Source organism: Hyla sarda, chromosome 8, assembly GCF_029499605.1.
Source record: "Hyla sarda isolate aHylSar1 chromosome 8, aHylSar1.hap1, whole genome shotgun sequence".
Lineage (NCBI taxonomy): Eukaryota > Metazoa > Chordata > Amphibia > Anura > Hylidae > Hyla > Hyla sarda.
The window spans coordinates 92867385-92892351 of NC_079196.1; positions in this window are offsets into that span (position 1 = coordinate 92867385).

A 24967-nucleotide genomic window follows, 5' to 3' on the forward strand; every position below is an offset into this window, starting at 1 on the left:
AGAAATGTTTTTTTTTTCTTTTATCGTAAAAATACTGGAAACTTGGTATAAACAACCTATTTCATGTTTACTCTTAATGCTAGAAACTCATATTTATGTTAAACCCAGCTAAAAATGCTATGTTTCTTAATTAAACCAAGAACATACAGGTAACTTGACATTAAAGGTCTATATCTTGCTTAATCTCAAGGCTATAAATGCAGATTTATATTAAGCTCCAAATGCTATGTTTTTTTGATTAAACCAGCAAATGCAAGTAACTTATCGTAAAAGTCTTATTCCACATTCATTCTTAATGCTAGAAATGCAGCTTTATGTTAAACCGAGCTACAAATACTATGCCTTTTTATTAAACCTATAAAAAACATGTAAGGCTGGGTTCATTTATATCAAGTGTCCGTGCACCTGAGGGAAACTGATGCTAGAACTGATCCCATTCATTTGAATGGGACAGTTCACAATCATCCAGCATCTAAATTTTGACACTGGATGGTTGGACATGCCGGAGTGCACCAAACAGGGAAACGCAGTTTGCTGCGGTTCCCTGTCTGCCGTCCAGAAACAATGGACGCTGGATGCCATACAACTGATGGCAACTTGTCATCAGTTGTGGCATCAGTTGCCTCCAGATCTAGGCTGAGTTCACCTATGCCGGATACTGGACATATGTGAACCCAACCTTACTTAGCATAAAAGGCCTATTCCATGTTTACTCTGAATGTTAAAAATGCATCTTTCTGTTAAACTCAGCTGCAAATGCTAAGTTTTTTTTTTTATTAAACCCAGAAAATAAAGGTAACTTGGTGTAGAAGGCCTATTTCAATTTCACTGTCAATGTTATAAATGCATATTTATGCAGATTTGCAGAAATACAGGTTAGCCAACTGCAAAATGCTTTGCTTACTTTCCTTTGTATTGTGGTGTAATGGCTTTCTATAGGATCATTCTGCATTAAAAAAAATGCTTTGTTTTTGTTTAAACCCAGAAAATACAGGTAACTCTGCATAAAAAGCTTATTCAGTTTCACTATCAATGCTATAAATGCGAAATTATGCTATGTTTTTTTATTAAACCCAGAAAATACAAGTAACGTGGCATAAAAGGCCTATTCCACGTTTACTATCAATGCTAGGCTCACTGCACAATTCTTTGCTCAACTTACTTTGTATTGTAGTGTGATAGCCTTCTATGAGCTTGTTCAAAATGTGTATTTCGGTTAAAACCAGCTACAAATGCCATGTTTTTTTTTATTAAACCTAAAAAAAATACAAGTAACTTGGTGTAAAAGTCCTATTTCATGATCACTCTCAATGCTTGAAAAGTGGATTGTTAAACTCAGCTACAAAAGCTTTGGTTTTTGATTAAACCCAGAAAATACAGGTAACTTGGCATAAAAGGCCTATTCTCATGCCTAGTTAAAGGGGTTCTCTGGCCCTAATACATCTTACGACTCCGCCCTGTGTTATGTCACGCTCCACCCCCTCAATGCAAGTCTATGGGAGGGAGCGTGATGGCCGTCACGCCTCCTCCCATAGACTTGCATTAAGGAGGCGGAGTGTGACATCACACGGGGGCGAAATCGTGACATCACGATACTCCGGACCCATGGTTGTCACGCTACACACACAAAGTTGGGTGCACAATGGCAGATTGTGGGGTCCCCAGTGGCGTACCCATCTTATCCCCTATGCTTTGAATAAGGGATAAGATGTATTAGGGCCGGAGTACCCCTTTAATGCTAGACTTGAGAATTTATGTTAAACCCAGCTACAGATCTTTTTATTTTTATTTATTTTTTAAACCCACAAACTACAGGTACCTTAGTGTAAAAGGCATATTCTGCATTCACTTACAATATTATAAATTTTTATTTATGCTGAACCCAGCTACAAATATGAGGAACATATTCAAAACTTTTTGGTACCAAATTTGTTTGCAAAACTTTGGGTGCAAATATTTTCCACTAAATATTCAAAGGGTTTTACATGAAAATGATCCGAGGTTTACACTATTTAAGTCATTTTTTCAAAAGTGGACATGGTGATGTAAATTGATTTTACTTGATATTTTTAAAGAGTCTAAATCACAAAAATTGTTGTTGTTTTATTATTATAATTTTTTTTTTTTTGTGGGGGGGGGGGGGGGGAGTGTTATTTACTCAATTAATGAAATACAATATTCATTTTTGGCAAATAAAATTAAGCTTCGGCATAGAGGATTGCCACTACACACCCATCTGGTCATCATGGTTGTTTCAATTAAAATTGTAGGAGGCCAGGTTGTACTACCTGACTACACAGTCAATGCACCTGCACTCCCATTTAACCATTACATGTAATGTACATGTAAATCACTGTGCCCAGGTAATTTGCAAACAGTAGCGTACATGTACATTGTGGCGGGTTTACAATCTATGAAGAGAGCGCCAGAGCTGGTCTAGATTTATAGACTGAGGACCCGCCACTAATGGTGGACTTCAGCAATTACACTGATGTCCGCCATTAACCCTTTAGACAACATGATCATACTGACCTCTATTTTCTCTTGTCTCTGCCTTCAGCAGGGGGGTTGCTAGGGACCTAAAATAATCATCATCATGCTCAATAAGAAGTACAACACAAGTCAACATACTGTATTGTGACTACTGTTTGTATTATGCCTGTACTGTGACATTACTGTGTATATTATCACTTCACTGTGACATCACTGCTTGCATTATTCCTGTACTGTGATGTCACTATGCATATTAACCCAGTACTGTACAGGGACAATTTGCACAATGACATCACAGTACAGGGATTATACAAACAGTGATGTCATAATACAGCCTGCACTCTTGGGTCTTTCCTCACCTCTGTGAGTCATGAGACCAGCAGGGAGTCTGAGATGGCAATCATTGTGTGTACAGATGTTGCAAAACTACAAATCCCAACATTCTCTGGGTTGATAAAGTTGTAGTTTTGCAACAGCTGGAGGCACACTGGTTGCAAAACAGTGCTGTATGGACTTACTCAGTAGCTAACATTCAAGGCACTTGCCTTTTGATTCGGGGCACAGGCCCCAAATGTTTTAATATAGATACCCCTGGACTTCAGACATGTTTCATCCACACAGTTGTTGCTTGTGTGGGAACTTATATGGGAATCAGTGAATATTATGTGGGATTATCTTGTTCCCACCTGAATTTTCAGAGATTTACAATTTGGAGACCTTTTTTGGCGCAAAAAATAAATAAAAGTCGCTCAAATTACAGTAGTTTTTAATATGTCCCCCAATGTTTTTTGAATAAATCCAGAAATGACAGGTAACTTGGTGTAAAAGGCCTATTTCAAATTCCCTCTCAACCCTTGGGTCACTGAGGTCAGGTTACTGCACAATGCTTTGCCCAATTGTTTTGTATTGTATTGTGAAAGCTTTATGGGATCAGTAGTTCCACAGTGAGTTCTTCTGCTCACTGGTCAGTTTTCTTTCCAAGATGGTGGCTGCAATGCAGTGCATAGAGTTTTAATAGTCTCTTAAAGGGGTATTCCAGGCCAAAACTTTTTTTATATATCAACTGGCTCCGGAAAGTTAAACAGATTTGTAAATTACTTCTATTAAAAAATCTTAATCCTTCCAATAGTTATTAGCTTCTGAAATTGAGTTGTTGTTTTCTGTCTAACTGCTCTCTGATGACTCACGTCCCGGGAGCTGTGCAGTTCCTATGGGGATATTCTCCCATCATGCACAGCTCCTGGGACGTGACATCATCATTGAGCAGTTAGACAGAAAACTTCAGAAGCTAATAACTATTGGAAGGATTAAGATTTTTTAATAGAAGTAATTTACAAATCTGTTTAACTTTCCGGAGCCAGTTGATATATATATAAAAAAGGTTTTGCCTGGAATACCCCTTTAAACCTATCCCTGTGCTGTCTCCTCATTAGCTTCTCAGTGATCATACATTCTTATCCTAAGTTTATTGAAAGAGCTTTGGTAACCATACAGTCATAATTACAAATCATAAACAAAAAATAAAATCATATATAGCATGACAGTACAATATACAGCACAGGTACCCTACGCTATACACTGTACCACATGCTGCACTAACATTCCGCTCCATCACTCATTATCGATAAACAAAGTCAAAGAAAACAATGCATTACAATCTGTGATCGGGGGAGGGTGTGGGGTCTATGGGGGTATGGAGGGGGGATCACAGGGCCAATATACTCAGTAAATGTATGGGGAGGTTGGGAAGTAGATGGGTGATAGTCCTCTTCTTCATCGACGTCCGGACTGTCCAAGATGGAATAGTCTCTAAACCACCTGTGGATCAGCCTGCGGCAGTCCTGGACGGATTTGTCCTCCTTGTTGAAAATGAGGTGGTTCTTGGCCAGCCATATAGCGTCCTTAAAACAGTTCATAAGGCATCAGGCCTCCTGTGATGTCACTGTGCTTATTAACCCTGTACTGTACCCCAGGAAAAAGTCCATAAAGCACCAAATAGTATGATAAGTTATTCCTGGGTACTAGGTTTCTTAGTTCAAGTTCCAGGGCATTCAATAGGCCCTGCGCAAAGGTTCTGCTAAGGCCACGGGCATGCATGAATGACCTCAGAGACAGACTTCCCTGAATGGCCATCCATGATAAGTCCTTTTACCCATTGGCGAGCCTTGCAGAGGCCACATTGTCCCAAATAGTCTCTGCAGTGGCCTTAGGGAGCCCTGGCCTGTGTGGTGTACTGTAGCACAGGCAAAACTTCACTCTTCAGGACAAGTATTTTGCCCTTAATCGAGAGCTGTCTGGTATTCCAAAGTGCGATCTTAGCCAGTCGGTCTTGTCCGGACTTAAGGGCTGTGCCTTCCTTCCCGAACTAGACTCCAAGGATTTTGATGAAGTCTGGTGAAGGAGAAGGGGGCAGAAGAAGCCAGGTGCCACTCCCTGAAGTGCATAGCTTCTGACTTCCCGCAGTTGACTTTTGCCCCCGAAGCTCTGCCGAAGTCCTCGCAGGTCTGGATGAGTGCAGTCACCGAACACCGATCAGCGCAGAAGACGGTCATGTCGTCCATGTAGAGCGAGCACTTGACTTCATAGCGATCCGGTCACGGTGCAGTGATCCCTCTGATCTCTCCGTTCTGCTGGATAGACTCTGTATAACACAAACAAAACTACTTTCTTATTCTAAGCTAACATAACTCCATTTCCTCATACCTTCTCCCATCATAGTGCCGTTGCGAGGCTTGCATGCCTAGCCCGGCAGAGTTCTAAAAATCAAAGAGACCGGGTTCAGGTCATTCATCTCTACTTACATTTACACCATAAAAACATTTTTGGTTAAAAAAATAATTATGCTTGTGTTTCACCATATTCTAAGTCATACCTTTCGTATTTTTTCACCAACAGAGTTATGTTAGGGCTTGTTTTTAAGGAATACGTTTACAGTAGATAAAGATCTGTACTGCATTATATTATGTATGTCAGTGTTACAGTGACAGGCATAGCCGATCAGACTCTGCCTGCTGCAGCAATCTATGTCCTGTGACCGCATCATAAATCTACAGGATGACAATCATTGCAAGCTCGGAAAGTGAAGCACTCAACAACACTGAGACCCTGGCCAATTTTAATAAGAATAATATATAGAAAATTATGCATTGGTTTATACTGTACATTCTTTAACTAAAGTTGCAAATCTGCAGCTTTGGCTAATCCACCATGATAAGTGTTTTGGGGATATGATTTAGAAATGCTGGAATGTGTATTACATAGATAAAAAAAAAACTAAAACAACACAAATCCAGTATTATTATCTAAGATGAAAGCTACATGCAAAAGTTTATACCGACATTATTAGTAGAGATGAGCGAATCGAAGCTGACGAACCCGAACTAATTACGAATTTCATGAAAATCGCTTCATTAAACTCCATTTACTGCGGTCCAGGCTCCGGGATATCTAAAATGGCGGATCCACATGTCAGGACATGAATAAGGGAATTCAGTTGTGGTATCAGTGAATGTTATCATAAGACAAACATACATTGTATATAATGAGCAATATCATCACTTTTTATTTAAAGAGTACCTGTCATCATCTAAACTTTCCCTGATCCCCCTTCCCATCTGTCCCCTTCTCTAACTATGCCTATCCCTGTGTTTATTGAGGTTTAAAACGCTGTGGAAATACCTTTTTTTATCCCTCTTCATTAGCTCAGGAGCACTGTCTTTCTGAGGGGTGGAAGGAGGCGGGTCCTGGCAGGCATGATGTCACATGAAGCTTGGCTGGGGCTCTGCTTCTGCCAGTCTTCCTGTATGCTGCTCTCCCTCTGCAGCAGTGTTTCCCAACCAGGGCACCTCCAGCTGTTGCAAAACTACAACTCCCAGCATGCCCAGAAAGCCAACAGCTGTCCTTGCATGCTGGGAGTTGTAGTTTTGCAACAGCTGGAGGCACCCTGGTTGGGAAACACTGCTCTGCAGTGTGCATACAGACTAAGTACAGGGGAGGAACGGCAGCCTCTGTCTCTCTCTCACCTGTGTCTCTCTGCACTAAAAAGTCAATGCTGAGAACCAGGGGCAGTGGGAGCAATTACAGATGCAGTGATTAAGATGAATGTCAGGGGGGGGGGGGCACAGAGCAAGGAGTGCAGTGAGATAATACAATGTATAAGATAACATGTGGTGAGGGGCAGGGAGAACACAGAGCAGGGGGGAGGGGGAGGTGACTGGCTGTTATATGAGAGGCATGTGCAGGCTTGTAGCTCACAGTACTGAACTTCCGGTGGAAGGACCAGAGCCCTTCAGCATTAGTCCTAAAAGTTGTACACTTACTATGAAAAGCATAGGATGCTGCTTGCATACCAGGCATAGAAGAGTGACCCCTAGTGGCCAAAAGTATAAAATGAAAAAACTGGTATAAATATTAATATTTTTTAATTCAGATATATTACAATATCTCTTCATTAATGATTATGAACAACATATTAAAAGTTTTTGTTGATGACAGGTACTCTTTAAAGCTTAGAAATCGCCTTATTTAATACACATAAGCCTAATTTGGTGTTGGATAGTGATCTATCCAACTTCTCCATTTTAGACTACATTGAGTTGTTCCTTCCATGCGTATGTCCTCTCATGTGTTCAATTTACTTAAATTGCTTCTATAATTTGTGAAATAGAAGGGATCTCCGTTGTCTTCCATCTAGAAGCTATCTTCATTCCCTTATACATGGAGAGGAAGGGGGAAGACTCTGGATTTTAAAACCTGGCTCCTAAAGATTTAAGGTTAGTAGTGGCATAATTAAAAGTAACTGAAGCATATATACAGACCTCAAATAGCTGGGTGGGGGTTCCAACCACCAATAATCAATATTATTCCAACGCTGTGAAATAGTGAATCAGAATGAGATATACCTTTCTAAGTTAGTATGGTTTCTTTGATTCTTTATTACTTTATTTGTTGTTATTTGTTATTTAATCTATCTGTTATATAATTCTAGAAAATCCAATAAAAACATTTTGAACACACATGCCAGTACATGAGGCAAGGAATGTTGGGAAGGCGGGAAGTCCAGGAGGGAAGGGAAGTAGGCGGGATGAACCTGAATCATATGCAGGATGCAGCCTATCAACAGCCAGTCACCCCTGTGATGTCACAGCCCTATATATTCGACAGCCATTTTGCAGCTCGTCATATCATTCATAACACTTCATAGAGATAGGACGGACATCGCTGTGTGTTACACAGAAAAGCTCATTCCAGCAGAGTTTCACATCCTAGTCACATCAGCGTTCTGGTGGACAGAGAGCAGTGTCTTTTTCACTGAAAAGGATTTTTACTGCAGCCATTAACCTCCAAGTCACTTTCTTCAGCATTGTATTACAGAGAGGGACACGCTATTAGCCCAGGGTCCCGGCTATCATTAGCTGCTGGGACCGACCCGGTGTGATGCGGGGTCACAGTGTGACCCCGTTTTAAACACCCGAACCTGGCGAGGGGCGTACAGGTACACCCTTAGTCCTGAAGGAGTTAATCTGGGCCTACATACTGTGAAAGGACAGCCAAAAGTAATCACCAGCTGGTGGTTTGCTCCAATACATTTATTGAGCGTACTGTAGCGCATTTTTCTGCCCTCATAAGTGCATACCACATACGTACATCTAAGTAGTGTACTATTTTGTACTTGTTAATCTGTTAACCTCCTGAGCGGTATTCCCGAGCGTGACTCGGGGTTAATTTTCCCTGCCAGGATCGGTAACCCCGAGTCACGCTCGGGGTAGAATTGCAGAGTTCCCGGCCGGGCTGCACGATATATTGCAAAAGCAATGCGATGTAGCGATGCGGCCCCCCGGGAAAACATGCGATTATCTGCTCTGGTCGGCTCCCGTTGCGGGGGTCGGCCAGAGCAGGTAAAGAAAAATACTAAAAGTCAGTGTTTCCCTACCAGGGGGCCTCCAGCTGTTGCAAAACTACAACTCTCAGCATGCCCGAACAGCCAAAGGCTGTCCGGGCATGCTGGGAGTAGTAGTTTCACAACAGCTGGAGGCCCCCTGGTAGAAAAACACTGAGCTAAGTGTAAAAGGAAGAAGTAGTAAAATAAAAAAACCTTTTGCTCACCTAGTCCCGGTCCCTGCAGATGCCGTTCCCCTCCGTGCGGTCCGGGGTGTCCTCTCTTCACTATTCATCTTCTAGGACCTTTTACTTTTCAGCCAATCACAGGCCGCAGTGGTGTAAAGTCTGTGATTGGCTGAAGGGGAAAGGGCTTGTTCTGCAGCAAATACACTAGGTTTGAAATCTGCCGGCAAACCCAGTGTATCCTGCTGCAGGACAAGAAGGTGACAAGGGGGGAATAGGAAGAATGTGACAAGGGGGGGGGGGAATGTGACAAGGGGGGGAATGTGACAAGGGGGGGATGTGACAAGGGGGGGAATGTGACAAGGGGGGGAATGTGACAGGGGGGGGGATGTGACAAGGGAGGGGAATGTGACAAGGGGGGGGATGTGACAAGGGGGGGAATGTGACAAGGGGGGGGATGTGACAGGGGGGGAATGTGACAAGGGGGGGGGGATGTGACAAGGGGGGATGTGACAAGGAGGGGGGAGAATGTGACAAGGAGAGGGGAGAATGTGACAAGGAGGGGGGAGAATGTGACAAGGAGGGGGGAGAATGTGACAAGGAGGGGGGGGAATGTGACAAGGAGGGGGGAGAATGTGATGGGGGATGTGACAAGGGAGGGGTAATGTGACGGGGGAGATGTGAAATGGGCGGAGGGAGATGTGAAATTCAGTTAAAAAAATTGTACCGCTTTTGGTACAAATTTCCAGACAGAATCATACCGCCAGGGAGGTTAAGTCCAGACAAAAGTAATCAGCGGCTGGTGTTGTGCTCCAATACATTTTTAAGTGTACTGTAGTGCATTTTCCGACCCCCTTTGTTCCACAACAAATGGTCTGCTGGTTATACTAGTCTGGAGATGGCATAATACATACCCAGCAGTCCATTCCTAATAGTCTGTGAGAGAGTGCAATTTTGGGTTTATTACACAACGACTGTGTGCTGCAGCACTGTTGTGTTGTGAGAAAATAAGTATTTTTTTTTTTTACCCTTTGTTGGGGAACACCAAACCCCACAAACATTTTCAAAGGGCACGTTTTTTTAAAACTATTTCACTTTTTAATCGCTGCTCAACAGATGATAAGGGTGCTGACTTCATTTTTCATTTAAAGGGTTACTCTGCCCCTAGACATCTTATCCCCTATCAAAAGGATAGGGGATAAGATGTCAGTGCGCTGGTGTCCCACTGCTGGGACCCTCTGGATCTACCATGCAGCACCCACCTGTAGCGGCTTCCGGAAGCGCTGAAGGTCCTCAACCACCAGGATGGAAGATCGTGACATCACAACTCCGCCCCCGTGTGACGTCACACCCCACCCCTCAATGCAAGTGTGGTGTCCTGGTACCGTATCCTATCCGGTACCTGCGTATGTGGGTCCCCTTAGCCAGAGTCCCTAGGACGTCGGGGTCCCCATTGTCTAGTTCACCCCTGGTCACCTCTCATCTAGATAGTTATTGAGCTAATGGTTTATTTAGAATGCATGTAAATATGATTGTATAAATGTCTATAAATAGTTAAGTACCTGTATACAGCGTAGCAGGACCTGCGGGTCACGTGGTCAGGAAAACTCTATGGTTTTTGCTTTAGGAACTTTGGAGGTCCCTATGACGTATTCTACCCATCACTCCTTGTAACGGTGAGTGACAGTTACTGGGACCAATTCAAAACGGCCCTGCCCCTGCCCATATAAGGGAGCGGCGGCCATTGCTCTTTCTCTTTGCTCCTGTGCTCCTGACGAGCAAGGACCTGTACAGCTATCTCCCGCAGTGAGTTAGGCCCGAGCCTTGCGGCAACGGCTAATCGGGTCTAAATTGAGAGTGTATCAATCCCTAAGCACTCTGCATGATCACCGGACCTCATCTATCCCCTAAATCCGGACGGATCTGCAAATATTACCCTAAATTCAGAGACTGTATCTAAAAGTCAAGGTCCGCAACAACTGTCAGTCATTGCACTATATAGAGACTGTATTCCTGAGACTGTTATTGTGCATCGGATGTACCGCAAGCCTTTCAGTAAAGTTTCAGTTCAAGTACCTTGTGGACCTTCAGTCATTTTGTATATGCACCTATCGTTACTGGGAAGGGCGGCGATAGGCCATAGAATTACCTCAGCATACTAGCCCACAGCCTGGCGTCACAAACTATAGGGTTAACATTAACCTCTCATTTACCGAAACAACACCCCAACTACCATACACCCCTCAAGGGCTACCACACAAGTCTATGGGAGGGGGTGTGACAGCATATTGTACTCCCCTCATATACGCAATAAGTATGTCAGGCAGAGTTGTGCCAGGACGTGCACAGTGGAGTGGCAGAGGCCTAAATACATCAGGCGCAGACAGACGGAGTCGCAGCGAAAGGTCTGAGCTCCCGGTGTCAGCTAGCAGTCGTGTCTCAACCAGCAACCCAGCAGCCATGATTGATCAGTTCCCTCGGTCATCCACTTCCTCCCAAGTGACATCCGACACCGCCATCATTAGTCGGTGGCTACCTCAGACTCAACCCTCACTTGGCATGGCCCTCATGCTGCCATGTGACATGTGACTCCTTGTTAAATTTGGTCCTGTGTACCCACATGCCGGGGCGCGGGACACTAAAATTTGGGAGTTAAAATTTCAGTTTAAAAATCCTCAATTTCAATTTCAAAATCTTAAATTTCAATTTCAAAATCTTACATTTCAATTGTCTCCTCATGCTTCAGTCACCTCCAGGCTGTGCAATTCAGCTACTATAAGGTCTCATGATACAGCCACCTCTAGGCTGTGTCATTCAGCCACTAAAGGGTCTCCTCATGCTGCCACAAACTCCAGGCAGTCATTCAGCCACTATATGGTCTCCTCATACTGATGCCATCTCCAGGCTCTGTCATTGTGCCGCCATGTGACATGTGACTCCTTGTTAAATTCCGTCTTTTGTACCCACACGCCGAGGCCCGGGGCACTAAAACTTGGGAATTAAAATTTCTATTTCAATATCCTCAATTTCAATTTCAAAATCTTACATTTCAATTTCAAAATCTTAAATTTTAATGGTCTCCTCATGCTTCTGCCATCTCCAGACTGTGTCATTCAGCCACTATATGGTCTCCTTATGCTTTGGACAACTCCAGCCTGTGTCATTCAGCCAATATATGGTTCACTGATGCTGCTGGGCCTGGGCCTGAACATTTTTATAGTAGTACTAGCTACCATAAATCTTCAATTTAAATTTCAAAATTCATCTTTTAATCTTAGGGATTGTGCAGCCCTAGTGTCTACTCATGCTGTTGCCAGCTACAAGCTGTGCCATTCAGACACTATGTGGTCTCCTCATGCCTCAGTAAACTCCAAGCTGTGCCATTCAGACACTATATGGTCTCCCCATGCTGCCACAAACACCAGGCAGTCATTCAGCCACTATATGGTTTTATCATACTGATGCCATCTTCAGGCTCTGTCATTGTGCCGCCATGTGACATGTGACTCCTTGTTAAATTCGGTCTTTTGTACCCACACACCGGGGCACTAAAACTTTGGGGTTAAAATTTCAATTTCAAAATCTTAAATTTAAATGGTCTCCTCATGTTTCTGCCAACTCCAGGCTGTGCCATTCATCCAATATATGTTTTACTGATGCTTCAGCCACCAGGGCCTAGGACCTATATATGTTTATAGTAGCACTAGGTACCATACATCTTCAATGGAAATTTCAAAATTCATCTTTTAATCTTAGGGATTGTGAAGCCCTAGTGTTTACTCATGCTGCTGAAAGCTCCAGGCTGTGTCATTCAGCAACTACATTGGCTCCTCATACTGATGCCACCTCCATGCTCTGTCATTGTGCTGCCATGTGACATGTGACTCTTTGTTAGATTTGGGCTTTTGTACCCACACGCTGGGCCCGGGACACTAAGACTTGGGAGTTCAAATTTCAATTTCAAAATCCTTAACCCCTTAAGGACCCTTGACCCGCAGGGCGTGGATCAGACCGGGATGCCTGCTGAAATCATTCAGCAGGCATCCCGTGCAAACGCCCAAGGCGGTCATTAGACCTCGCCATGTCGGCGATCGCAGAAAACCGCAAGCAAATTCACACTTGTGAATCGCTGCGATTCCAGTGATGCGGGTCACTGGTGACCTGCTGACCCGGAGATACAAGGTGATCGGGGGTGTAGGATACACACCCAATCACCTCCTGTATCTCTGGGGAGGTGGCTATATCGTCACCCCCCCAGGATCGCTGCTATTGGCTGGATGATCGTCCAGCCAATAGCAGTCAGCAGGGGAGGGGTTAACAGCATCCTCCTGCAACTGGGTTCAGTCAGCGGTCAGAGCTGCTGTAGGAAGCCATGACCCCCCCCTCTGCCGAGATCGGAGCCCCCTCAGAAGACAGGAAGCCCACCATAGATCAGGGAAAGCATACAGCCCAGGGAAAGGTAGGGTAAAAAGGTCCCTAATAGGTCCCCAAGGGTCCGCCACAATATTTCAGTGTGACCCGGGCCCTATTAGGGGTTCAGGGCACTGCATTTGGCCCCCCAAAGCGGTTCGAGGCCATTTAGAAATTACTTCATTATGCAGATAATGAGGCATGTCCACCCCGAGGTGATCCCACCTATGACCGGCTTTACAAAGTGAGGCCAGTTAGCAATCACTTTGGGGCCCAATTTTTGGAGGCCTATGTACCGCTCAGGAAGCTTTCGGTCGATGAGTCTCTTATCAGTTTTAAGGGGAGACTCATCTTCCGCCAGTATATTCCCTCGAAGCGGGCGCGGTATGGCGTGAAGCTCTATAAACTTTGTGAGAGTACCTCCGGGTACACTTACAAGTTTAGAGTGTATGAGGGACGAGATTCCCGTATTGAACACCCAGATTGTTCCCCCACTCTGGGTGTTAGCGGGAAACTCGTTTGGGAGCTTGTGCACCCTTTGCTAGATAAGGATTACCACGTGTACGTAGGCAACTTTTATACCAGAATCCCTCTGTTCACATCCCTTGCCGCCAGATCGACGTATGCTTGTGGGACCGTGCAGAAAAGCCAGAGAGGCCTCCCTCTAAATTTGATCAAGACACCTATTCCCAAGGGTGAGTCCCGTGCCCTTACCCATGAAAACCTGTTGTTGGTCAAGTATAAGGATGAGAGGGATGTCCTTATGCTGACCACTATTCAAGGTAACGGCAGCTCACCTGTCCCTGTGCGAGGTACCACAACAACGGTCCTCAAGCCCGATTGTATTCTGGACTACAATCGGTATATGGGGGGAAGTTGATCTTTCGGATCAAGTCCTCAAGCCATTCATGGCCATGCGCAAAACACAGGTATGGTACAAAAAAGTTGCGGTCTACTTGGTACAGGTTGCCATGTACAGCTATTTTGTACTGTCCCAGCATGCTGGCAACACAGGGATATTCCTCCACTTCCAAGAAGAAGTCCTAAAGGTCCTGATCTTTGGCGACGGGGAAAGAGCAGGCCGGAGTTCCCAAGGAACTGGAGTTATAGGTGCCAGGATCGTCCCAGGCCAACACTTTCCAGGGGAAGTCCCCCACACTGGAAAGAAGGGACGTACCCAGAAAAGATGCAGAGTGTGTTACAGGAGGGGGATAAGGAAGGATACCACCACTCAATGTGACACTTGCTCCGATCATCCGGGCCTCTGCATTAAGGATTGCTTCAGGGAGTATCACACTTCCATGGAGGATTACATTTTCCCTTCTCATTTTAATTTTCCATAATTTGACCCCAGTGTACCAAGTCCAGAGTACATTCCAAGTTTTAACCCCATAAACCACTAAATTGCAAAAAATAATGGGTCATGGGTCACTGAGTTACTGTCATCTGGGACTTTTTTGTTGCCTCAAATGCGCAGCACTCTCTATCTCCACCTGAGCGGGGTGCGCATTTGAGGCAACAGGTTAGGGACGGTCACACACATTACATTCCCAGAATGATGATTCAGAGCATAAGGTTTGGGGTGGGCATATTTTTTAGTTTTGGCTATGCTCTGGGTCATCATTCTGGGAACATAATTTATAATTTTATGTCCCATTGTACGCCATTTTAGTTATTTAGTGTAGCCCAGTTATTTATCCCATGTAGGAGAAAGCCAAAGCTCAAGGACCCTGACTGATCTCCGGCACCTCTGAGACTGGTGTGCATGCTGTTTACGCCAAGACATGAGGTATGTCCTTACTCCAAAGAAATGTATTTACAAATTACAATTACATTTTCTCCTTTTACCACTTGTGAAAATGAAAAATTTGGGGTAACACCAGCATTTTAGTGTAAAAAAATTAAATTTTTCATTTTCACAACCCACTTCATGAATATTTATCAAACACCTGTGGGGGGTTAAGGCTCACTGTACCCCTTGTTACGTTCCTTGAGGGGTGTAGTTTCCTAAATAGTATGCCATACAGGTTTTTTTTTGTGGTGTCGTGGCACCATAGGGGCTTTCTAAATGCGATATGCCCCCCCCCATTTCAGCAAAATTTGCAAATGTGTCTCCTTCTCTTCTGAGCATTGTAGTGCGCCCGCAGTGCACTTGACGTCCACACATGGGGTATTTCCATTCTCAGAAAAGATGGGGTTACACATTTTGGGGGGCATTTCTCCTATTACTCCTTGTAAAAATGTTAAATTTGGGGAAAAAACTGCATTTTAGTGGAAAATAAGAATAAAAAATAATTTACACATCCAAAGTCGTCAAACACCTGTGGGGTGTTAAGGCTCACTGTACCCCTTGTTACGTTCCTTGAGAGGTGTAGTTTCCAAAATAGTATGCCATGTGTTTTTTTTTTTTTGCTGTCCTGGCACCATAGGGGCTTCCTAAATGGGACATGCCCCCCCCAAAACAATTTCAGCAAAATTTGATGTGCAAAAGCCAAATGTGACACCTTTTCGTCTGAGCATTGTAGTGCACCAGCAGTGCACTTGACGTTCACCTATGTGGTGTTTCCATACTCAGAAGAGATGGGGTTACAAATTTTGGGGAGCATTTTCTCCTATTACCCCTTGTAAAAATAAAAAATTTGGGGGGAAACTAACATTTTAGTGAAAAAAAAATCATTTACACATCCAACTTTAACGAAAAGTCGGGAAACACCTGTGGGGTGTTAAGGCTCACTGTACCCCTTGTCACGTTCCTTGAGGGGTGTAGTTTCCAAAATAGTATGCCATGTGTTTTTTTGTTTTTTGTTTTTTTTGCTGTCCTGGCACCATAGGGGCTTCCTAAATGGGACATGCCCCCCCAAAAACCATTTCAGCAAAATTTGATTTTCAAAAGCCAAATGTGACTCCTTCTCTTCTGAGCATTGTAGTGCACCAGCAGTGCACTTGATGTCCACACATGTGGTGTTTCCATACTCAGAAGAGATGGGGTTACAAATTTTGTGGGGCATTTTCTCCTATTACCCCTTGTAAAAAAAATAAATTTGGGTGAAAACTAGCATTTTAGTGAAAAAACTAAAACATTTGCACATCCAAATTTAATGAAAAGTTGTGAAACACCTGTGGGGTGTTAAGGCTCACTGTACAACTTGTTACGTTCCTTGAGGGGTGCAGTTTCCAAAATAGTATGCCATGTGTTTTTTTTTTTGCTGTTCTGGCACCATAGGGGCTTCCTAAATGTGACATGCCCCCCAAAAACCATTTCAGAAAAACTCACTCTCCAAAATCCCACTGTCGCTCCTTCCCTTCTGAGCCCTCTACTGTGCCTGCCGAACACTTGACATACACATATGAGGTATTTTCTTACTCGAGAGAAATTGGGTTACACATTTTAGGAAGATTACTCTCCTTTTACCCCTTGTAAAAATTCAAAACTGGGTCTACAAGAACATGCCAGTGTAAAAAATTAAGATTTTGAATTTTCTCCTTCAATTTGCTGCTATTCCTGTGAAACAGCTAAAGGGTTAACAAACCTTTTGAATGTCATTTTGAATACTTTGAGGGGTGCAGTTTTTTATAATGGGGTCATTTGTAAGGTATTTCAAATATGAAAGCCCTTCAAATCCATTTCAAAACAGAACTGGTGCCCGAAAAATTTCGATTTTGAAAATTTTTTGAAAAATTTGAAAATTGCTGCCATACTTTGAAGCCCTCTGATTTCTTTCAAAAGTAAAAACATGTCAACTTTATTCAGCAACTATTTGGTCTCCTCATGCTGCCATAACCTCCATGCTGTGTCATTTAGCCACTATATGGTCTCCTCATACTGCCAACTCCTCCACGCTGTGTCATTCAGCCACTATATGGTCTCCTCATGCTGCCAACACCTCCACGCTGGGTTATTCAGCCACTATATGGTCTCTTCATGCTTCAGCCACATCCAAGCTTTGTCATTCAGCCACTATATGGTCTCTTTATGCTGTCAACACCTCCACGCTGTGTCATTCAGCCACTATATGGTCTCCTCATACTGATGCCACCTCCAGGCTCTGTCATTGTGCTGCTCTGCGGCAGTGATTCTAAAAGCCATGCCTATAATCTGCATGTCATACTGGATAACAGTATTATTTCACTATCCCAGCACACACCATATGCATGTTAGAACAAAGCAAAGTGTTCTACACCCCTATTGAGGCTCTTTGTAGTCCAGAAATAGCCATTTTAAATATAGATATGACACAAATAAATTGGCATCGAACTAAATGTTTTAGAAAAATTCGGCGAATCGGCCGAATCGAATTTTGCAAAAGTTCGCTCATCTCATCATTAGTTGTCATTGAAATTACTATAACTGTTTGAAATGTTATCATCCCCAATTATCGCACTAATTTCTATTCCCGGTAATAAGAATGTTTTCAAGTTGCTATCTAGTTACAGTTGTTTTAAAATGTAAATAAATAAAATAAAGAAATAAAATGATGAGCGTCCAATTTGTGTCTTCAGAGATTTGTCTCTACCTTGATCTACTTTGCAGATACAACAATGACCCAAACTTCCATGACAACACCCAATGGCTCTCTGGTTCAGCACCTGCGTTATATTTTATATGTAAATAAAAGTAAGCCTCTTCTTTACAACAATTACCAACATACATTATTCTATAAATAATGAGGTCTTCGCTAAGTTAAAACAGCTGTGCTGTGTGTCTACTCAAATTTGAGCTTAGAAAGCAGCCTTGTTACTGGTTTTTCTGGAAGTAACAAGAGAATTATTGCTTCTAATCTGTGAAAATTGTAGGAAGTGTAGATACTTTTAAAATTTTAACTATATGATTATCATTTTAAGAGATTATATTTTTATCAGGGAAATACTGGACTTACTGCTTAGTGCAGTGCTTTACAAGCTAGGTGCTGAGGTACATTAGTGTGTCGGCAGCAGTCCCCAGGTGTGTTGCAGGACCAGCCCATCCGGCAGCAGCACTGTTCTTAAGTGGCCATAACCCATCCTGCTGATCTTTAAATGGCAGCCAATGCCTTGACCTTGGCACCCCATTTGTAATCAGTCCCCGGAGCGTGTTCGCTCCGGGACTGATTACAGGCGACCACTGGACCGGCGGCGTGTGACCTCACGCCTCCGCCCCCATGTGACGTCACACCTCCGGGGACTGATTACAAACGGGGTGTCGCGTGCATGATCCCGGGGGTCCCCAGTGGCGGGACTCCTGCGATCAGGCATCTTATCCCCTATCCTTTGGATAGGGGAAAAGATGTGTAAGCACCGGAGAACCCCTTTAAGTCATTTTGCCACAAGTTTGGAGGTATGCTTAAAGTCATTGTCCATGTGAAAGACCCTTGTGTTCCTAAGCTTTAACCTCCTAGCTGATATCTTCAGATGGTCCATATTTTCATATGTCTTTCCTTCCTTATAATGCCATCTATTTTGTTAAGCACACCAGTCCCTCTTGCAGCAAAGCAACAAAGTATCCCCACAGGGGCAGCAGTTTTATGTTGGGATTGAGTTCTTTGTCTCACAAATCTCCCCTTTTTTTCTTGTCATGTTTAGCGCTTCGGCCGCACATGCTGGCCGTGAGCGCATGGCCTCGTCACCTGCAGCCGCCGGCAGGGCTGAGATTCGCATCGCGGGACGCGCCCGCATGTGAATTCCAGCCCGTCACTCACCACCTGCTCCTCCTGCACTCTCCTCAGTTTCTGTGCTCCGGCGTGCATTTCCCCGTCCCTTACTGGGCGCGCACGCCAGAGCTCTGAAATTTAAAGGGCCAGTGCGCCCATTAATTAAGTAACACCTGTGCTCACTTAGTAAATTCCTCTACCTCCCACACTTCCCTGCCGGATCTTTGTTGCCCTAATGCCTGAGAGAATGTGTTCGTGTGTATTGCCCTTCCGTTTATCATACCCTTTGCTCCGTGACCTGAACTTGCTTCTTTGCCGCCTGCCTACTGACTACTTGCTATGTTCCTGACTACGCTACTGTGCCGCCAGCCCTGACCTTCTGCTATCCTGGCCACGAGTTGCCGTATCCTACCTGTGCCTTGAATTCCTCAGCCACCTGTGTGGTCGAGCCGTGCCAGGGGTAGCGACCTGGGTGCCACCTGCCGCACCAAGTCCATCCCGCTTTGCGGCGGGCTCTGGTGAAAACCAGTGGCACCTTAGACTCCGCTCCCTGGTATGGTCGGGGTCATCTGCAACACAGGTCCAGCGGATCCACATCCACTGGTGTTCTTGTCTGCTGAAACGTGAGCGTTACATTTCTCCATACATAATCATGGTTACTGTTTTCAAACAGTTTCACTTTAGTTCAGACCAGAGGGCATTTCTCCAAAATTGATTTCCTTGCCCCTATGAGCAGCTGTAAACTGTAACCTGACTTTTTTATGTAATTTTTGTGAGCAGTGACTTCAGTTACTTTTGTACCTGTTTTAAAAGGATGTTTGCTGTTGCTCTTGGGTTCATTTGTATTTTTTGCACCAAAGTCTGTTCATCTCTGGGAAATGGAACACATCTCCTTCCTAAAACAGTATGATGGCTATGCGGATACATGAGGTTTAGACTTGCATATTATTATTTGAATTCAGGTAGAAGAAACATTCATGGTCGCACATCTACATATTGCATTTTGATCTAATTGCTTCTCAGCATAAATTCAAAAACTAACAGGTTGTTAGTATACATTTTGATCAAAAGGTACAAGCCCACTCGCCACGTCAAGGCCACCTAATTTGAGTGGGTCCCAACGTCCCTAGCATAAAATGGGGTAGCACTGGGCGGTGACCACCACCGCCGCGACACCAGTGCCCACAGGGGGAACTACCCACTGGCAGAGCGGCCCCAATGCCGCTCAAACCAGTCCATGGGTCGCACCTCCTCACAGACACGGTGCCACGGCAGCAACGGACGCCGCACAGCACCACACTAGTGTGAACAGGGTGTTAAAGCTCACCTACCATGTGCTCCCAGTCAGACTGGGAGGCTGCTAGGAAAGAAAAGGCCCTTGTGTAGCTAACTACTACTTATATAGGGTTGGGCTGAGGGGGTGGGGCAGAGTGCAGACACATGTTAAAATAAAAAAAAGGAGGGGATAGAAAACACAATGTGAATTCAGGTAGAGAAAACAGACATGGTCGCACATCTACATATTGCATTTTGATCTAATTGCTTCTCAGCATAAATTTAAAAACTAACAGGTTGTTAGTATACATTTTGATCAAAAGGTACAAGCCCACTCGCCACGTCAAGGCCACCTAATTTGAGTGGGTCCCTAACGTCCCTAGCATAAAATGGCGTAGCACTGGGCGGCGACCACCACCGCCGCGACACCAGTGCCCACAGGGGGAACGACCCACTGGCAGGGCGGCCCCAATGCCGCTCAAACCAGTCCATGGGTCGCACCTCCTCACAGACATGGTGCCACGGCAGCAACGGATGCCACACAGCACCACACCAGTGTGAACAGGGACGTTAGGGACCCACTCTCAATAGGTGGCCTTGACGTGGTGAGTGGGCTTTGTACCTTTTGATCAAAACGTATATACTAACAACCTGTTAGTTTTTCTAATTATGCTGAGAAGCAATTAGATCATAATTGAGGGGTGCAGGATCCCTGTGTCCCCCTCCTTCCCCCTCTGTTCCCTGTGTCCCCCTTCTTCACCCTCCATCTTCTGCGTCCCCCTCCGTCCCCCTCTCCCTTGTGGCGCAGTGAGCCGAAAATGGTGCCCTGGGGCGGAAAGAGCTGCACCTGCGCCGGACTCCCGTGCCTGCTGTGGAACTGCAAGCTGCGCGGGCCGGCTTACTTAAGGTACCGTACCCTTTCCACCCCTCTGTTCACCTTCTCAACCCTGTCTAAACCCCCCCCACCGTCACCCAGGTCCACCCTCTACCCCCCCCCCCCGTCACTCATGTCCACCCCCCCTGTCAGCCATGTCCGCCATGTCCACCTCCCTGTCCATCTCTATCACCCATGTCCACCCTCCCTGTCACCCATGTCCACCCTCCCTGTCACCCATGCCCACCCTCCCTGTCACCCATGCCCACCCCCCTGTCACCCATGTCCACCCCCCCTGTCACCCATGTCCACCCCCCTGTCACTCATGTCCACCCCCCCTGTCACCCATGTCCACCCACCCCTGTCACCCATGTCACCCCCCTGTCACCCATGCCCACCCTCCCTGTCACCCATGCCCACCCCCCCTGTCATCCATGTCCACCCCCCCTGTCACCCATGTCCACCCTCCCTGTCACCCATGTCCACCCTCCCTGTCACCCATGTCCACCCCCCCTGTCATCCATGTCCACCCCCCCTGTCACCCATGTCCACCCTCCCCTGTCACCCATGTTCACCTTCCTGTCACCCATGTCCACCCCCCGTCAACCAATGTCCACCCCCTCTCACACATGTTCTCCCACCTATCATCCCCGTCACCCATGTCCACCCCCCTGTCACCCATGCCCACCCTCCCTGTTACCCATGCCCACCCCCCCTGTCACCCATGTCCACCCCCCCTGTCACCCATGTCCACCCTCCCTGTCACCCATGTCCACCCTCCCTGTCACCCATGTCCACCCCCCCTGTCACCCATGTCCACCCCCCCTGTCACCCATGTCCACCCTCCCCTGTCACCCATGTTCACCTTCCTGTCACCCATGTCCACCCCCCGTCACCCATGTCCACCCCCTCTCACACATGTTCTCCCACCTATCATCCCCGTCACCCATGTCCACCCTCCCTGTCACCCATGTCCACCCTCCCTGTCACCCATGTCCACCCCCCCTGTCACCCATGTCCACCCCCCTGTCACCCATGTCCACCCTCCCCTGTCACCCATGTCCAACCTCCCCTATCACCCATGTTCACCTTCCTGTCACCCATGTCCACCCCCCGTCAACCAATGTCCACCCCCTCTCACACATGTTCTCCCACCTATCATCCCCGTCACCCATGTCCACCCTCCTGTCATCCATGTCTGCCTTGTCCACTCCCCTGTCCATCCCTGTCACTCATGTTTACCCCCCCCCGTCTACCCCCGTAGTCTACTCTGTCACCCATGTCCACCCTCCTGTTCACCCATCTGTTCCTTTGTCACCCCAGTCCACCCCTCTGTCACTCCTGTCCCTCTTTTACCCCCTTGTCCACCCCTCTGACCCCGTCTCCCATGTCCACTCTCCTGTCATCCATGTCCACCCCCCATCCAGCCCTCTGTCACCCCTGCCCATCCCTGTCACCCATGTACACCCTCCATTGTCCACCCCTCTGACCACATCCTTGTCACCCATGTCCACCCCCTATTCACCCCCCTGTCACCCATATGCACCCCCCTGTCACCCATGTGCACCCCCTGTCACCCATGTGCACCCCCTGTCACCCATGTGCACCCCCCTGTCACCCATGTGCACCCCCCTTTCACCCATGTGCACCCCCCCGTCACCCATGTGCACCCCCCCTGTCACCCATGTGCACCACCCCTGTCACCCATGTGCACCCTCCCTGTCACTCATGTGCACCCTCCCTGTCACCCATGTGCACCCTCCCTGTCACCCATGTGCACCCTCCCTGTCACTCATGTCCACCCTCCCTGTCACCCATGTCCACCCTTCCCCGTCACCCATGTCCACCCTTCCCCGTCATCCATGTCCACCCTTCCCTGTCAACCATGTCCACACCCCCCCTGTCACCCATGTTCACCTTCCTGTCACCCATGTCCACCCCCCCATCACTCATGTCCACCCGCACTCACACATGTCCCCCCACCAATCATCCCCGTCACCCATGTCCACCCCCCCTCTCTCCCATGTCCACCCTCCTGTCATCCATGTCTGCCTTGTCCACTCCCCTGTCCATCCCTGTCACTCATGTTTACCCACCTGTCTACCCCCGTAGTCTACTCTGTCACCCATGTCCACCCTCCTGTTCACCCATCTGTCCCTTTGTCACCCCAGTCCACCCCTCTCTGTCACTCCTGTCCCTCTTTTACCCTCTGACCCCCTGTCTCCCCTGTCCACCCTTCTGTCACCCATGTCCACCCCTCTGTCACCCCTATGCCCTGTCACCCATGTTCACTCTTCTACACCCATCTATCACCCTTGTACACCTCCCTACACCCCTCTGTACACTCCTCTACACCCCTCTGTCACCCATGTACACTTCTCTACACCCCTCTGTCACCCATGTACACTCCTCTACACCCCTCTGTCACCCATGTACACCCATCTGTCACCCATGTACACTCCTCTACACCCCTCTGTCACCCGTGTACACTCCTCTATACCCTCTGTCACCCATGTACACTCCTCTACACCCCTCTGTCACCCATGTACACTCCTCTACACCCCTCTGTCACCCATGTACACTCCTCTACACCCCTCTGTCACCCATGTACACTCCTCTATACCCCTCTGTCACCCATGTACACCCATCTGTCACCCATGTACACTCCTCTATACCCCTCTGTCACCCATGTAAACTCCTCTACACCCCTCTGTCATCCATGTACACTCCTTTATACCCCTCTGTCACCCATGTACACTCCTCTACACCCCTCTGTCACCCATGTACACCCCTCTGTCACCCATGTACACTCCTCTATACCCCTCTGTCACCCATGTACACTCCTCTACACCACTCTGTCACACATGTACACCCCTCTGTCACCCATGCACACTCCTCGACACCCCTCTGTCACCCATGTACACTCCTCTACACCCCTGTCACCCATGTACACCCCTCTGTCACCCATGTACACTCCTCTACACCCCTCTGTCACCCATGTACACCCATCTGTCACCCATGTACACGCCTCTATACCCCTCTGTCACCCATGTACACTCCTCTACACCCCTCTCACCCATGTAAACTCCTCTACACCCCTCTGTCACCCATGTACACCCCTCTGTCACCCATGTACACTCCTCTATACCCCTCTGTAACCCATGTACACTTCTCTACACCCCTCTGTCACCCATGTACACTCCTCTACACCCCACTGTCACCCATGTACGCTCCTCTACATCCCTCTGTCACCCATGTACGCTCCTCTACACCCCTCTGTCACCCATGTACGCTCCTCTACACCCCTCTGTCACCCATGTACGCTCCTCTACACCCCTCTGTCACCCATGTACACTCCTCTACACCCCTCTGTCACCCATGTACACCCAACTGTCACCCATGTACACGCCTCTATACCCCTCTGTCACCCATGTACACTCCTCTATACCCCTCTGTAACCCATGTACACTTCTCTACACCCCTCTGTCACCCATGTACACTCCTCTACACCCCTCTGTCACCCATGTACGCTCCTCTACATCCCTCTGTCACCCATGTACGCTCCTCTACACCCCTCTGTCACCCATGTACGCTCCTCTACACCCCTCTGTCACCCATGTACGCTCCTCTACACCCCTCTGTCACCCATGTACGCTCCTCTACACCCCTCTGTCACCCATGTACGCTCCTCTACACCCCTCTGTCACCCATGTTCGCTCCTCTACACCCCTCTGTCACCCATGTACACCCCTCTGTCACCCATGTACACTCCTCTACACCCCTCTGTCACCCATGTACACTCCTCTATACCCCTCTGTCACCCATGTACACTCCTCTACACCCCTCTGTCACCCATGTACACTCCTCTACACCCCTCTGTCACTCATGTACACTCCTCTACACCCCTCTGTCACCCATATACACTCCTCTACACCCCTCTGTCACCCATGCATACTTCTCTACACCCCTCTGTCACCCATGTACGCTCCTCTACACCCCTCTGTCACCCATGTACGCTCCTCTACACCCCTCTGTCACCCATGTATGCTCCTCTACACCCCTCTGTCACCCATGTACGTTCCTCTACACCCCTCTGTCACCCATGTACGCTCCTCTACACCCCTCTGTACACTCCTCTAAACCCCTCTGTCACCCATGTCCACCCCTCTACACCCCTCTGTCAGCCATGTCCTCTCTTCCACACCCCTCTGTCACCCATGTAAAA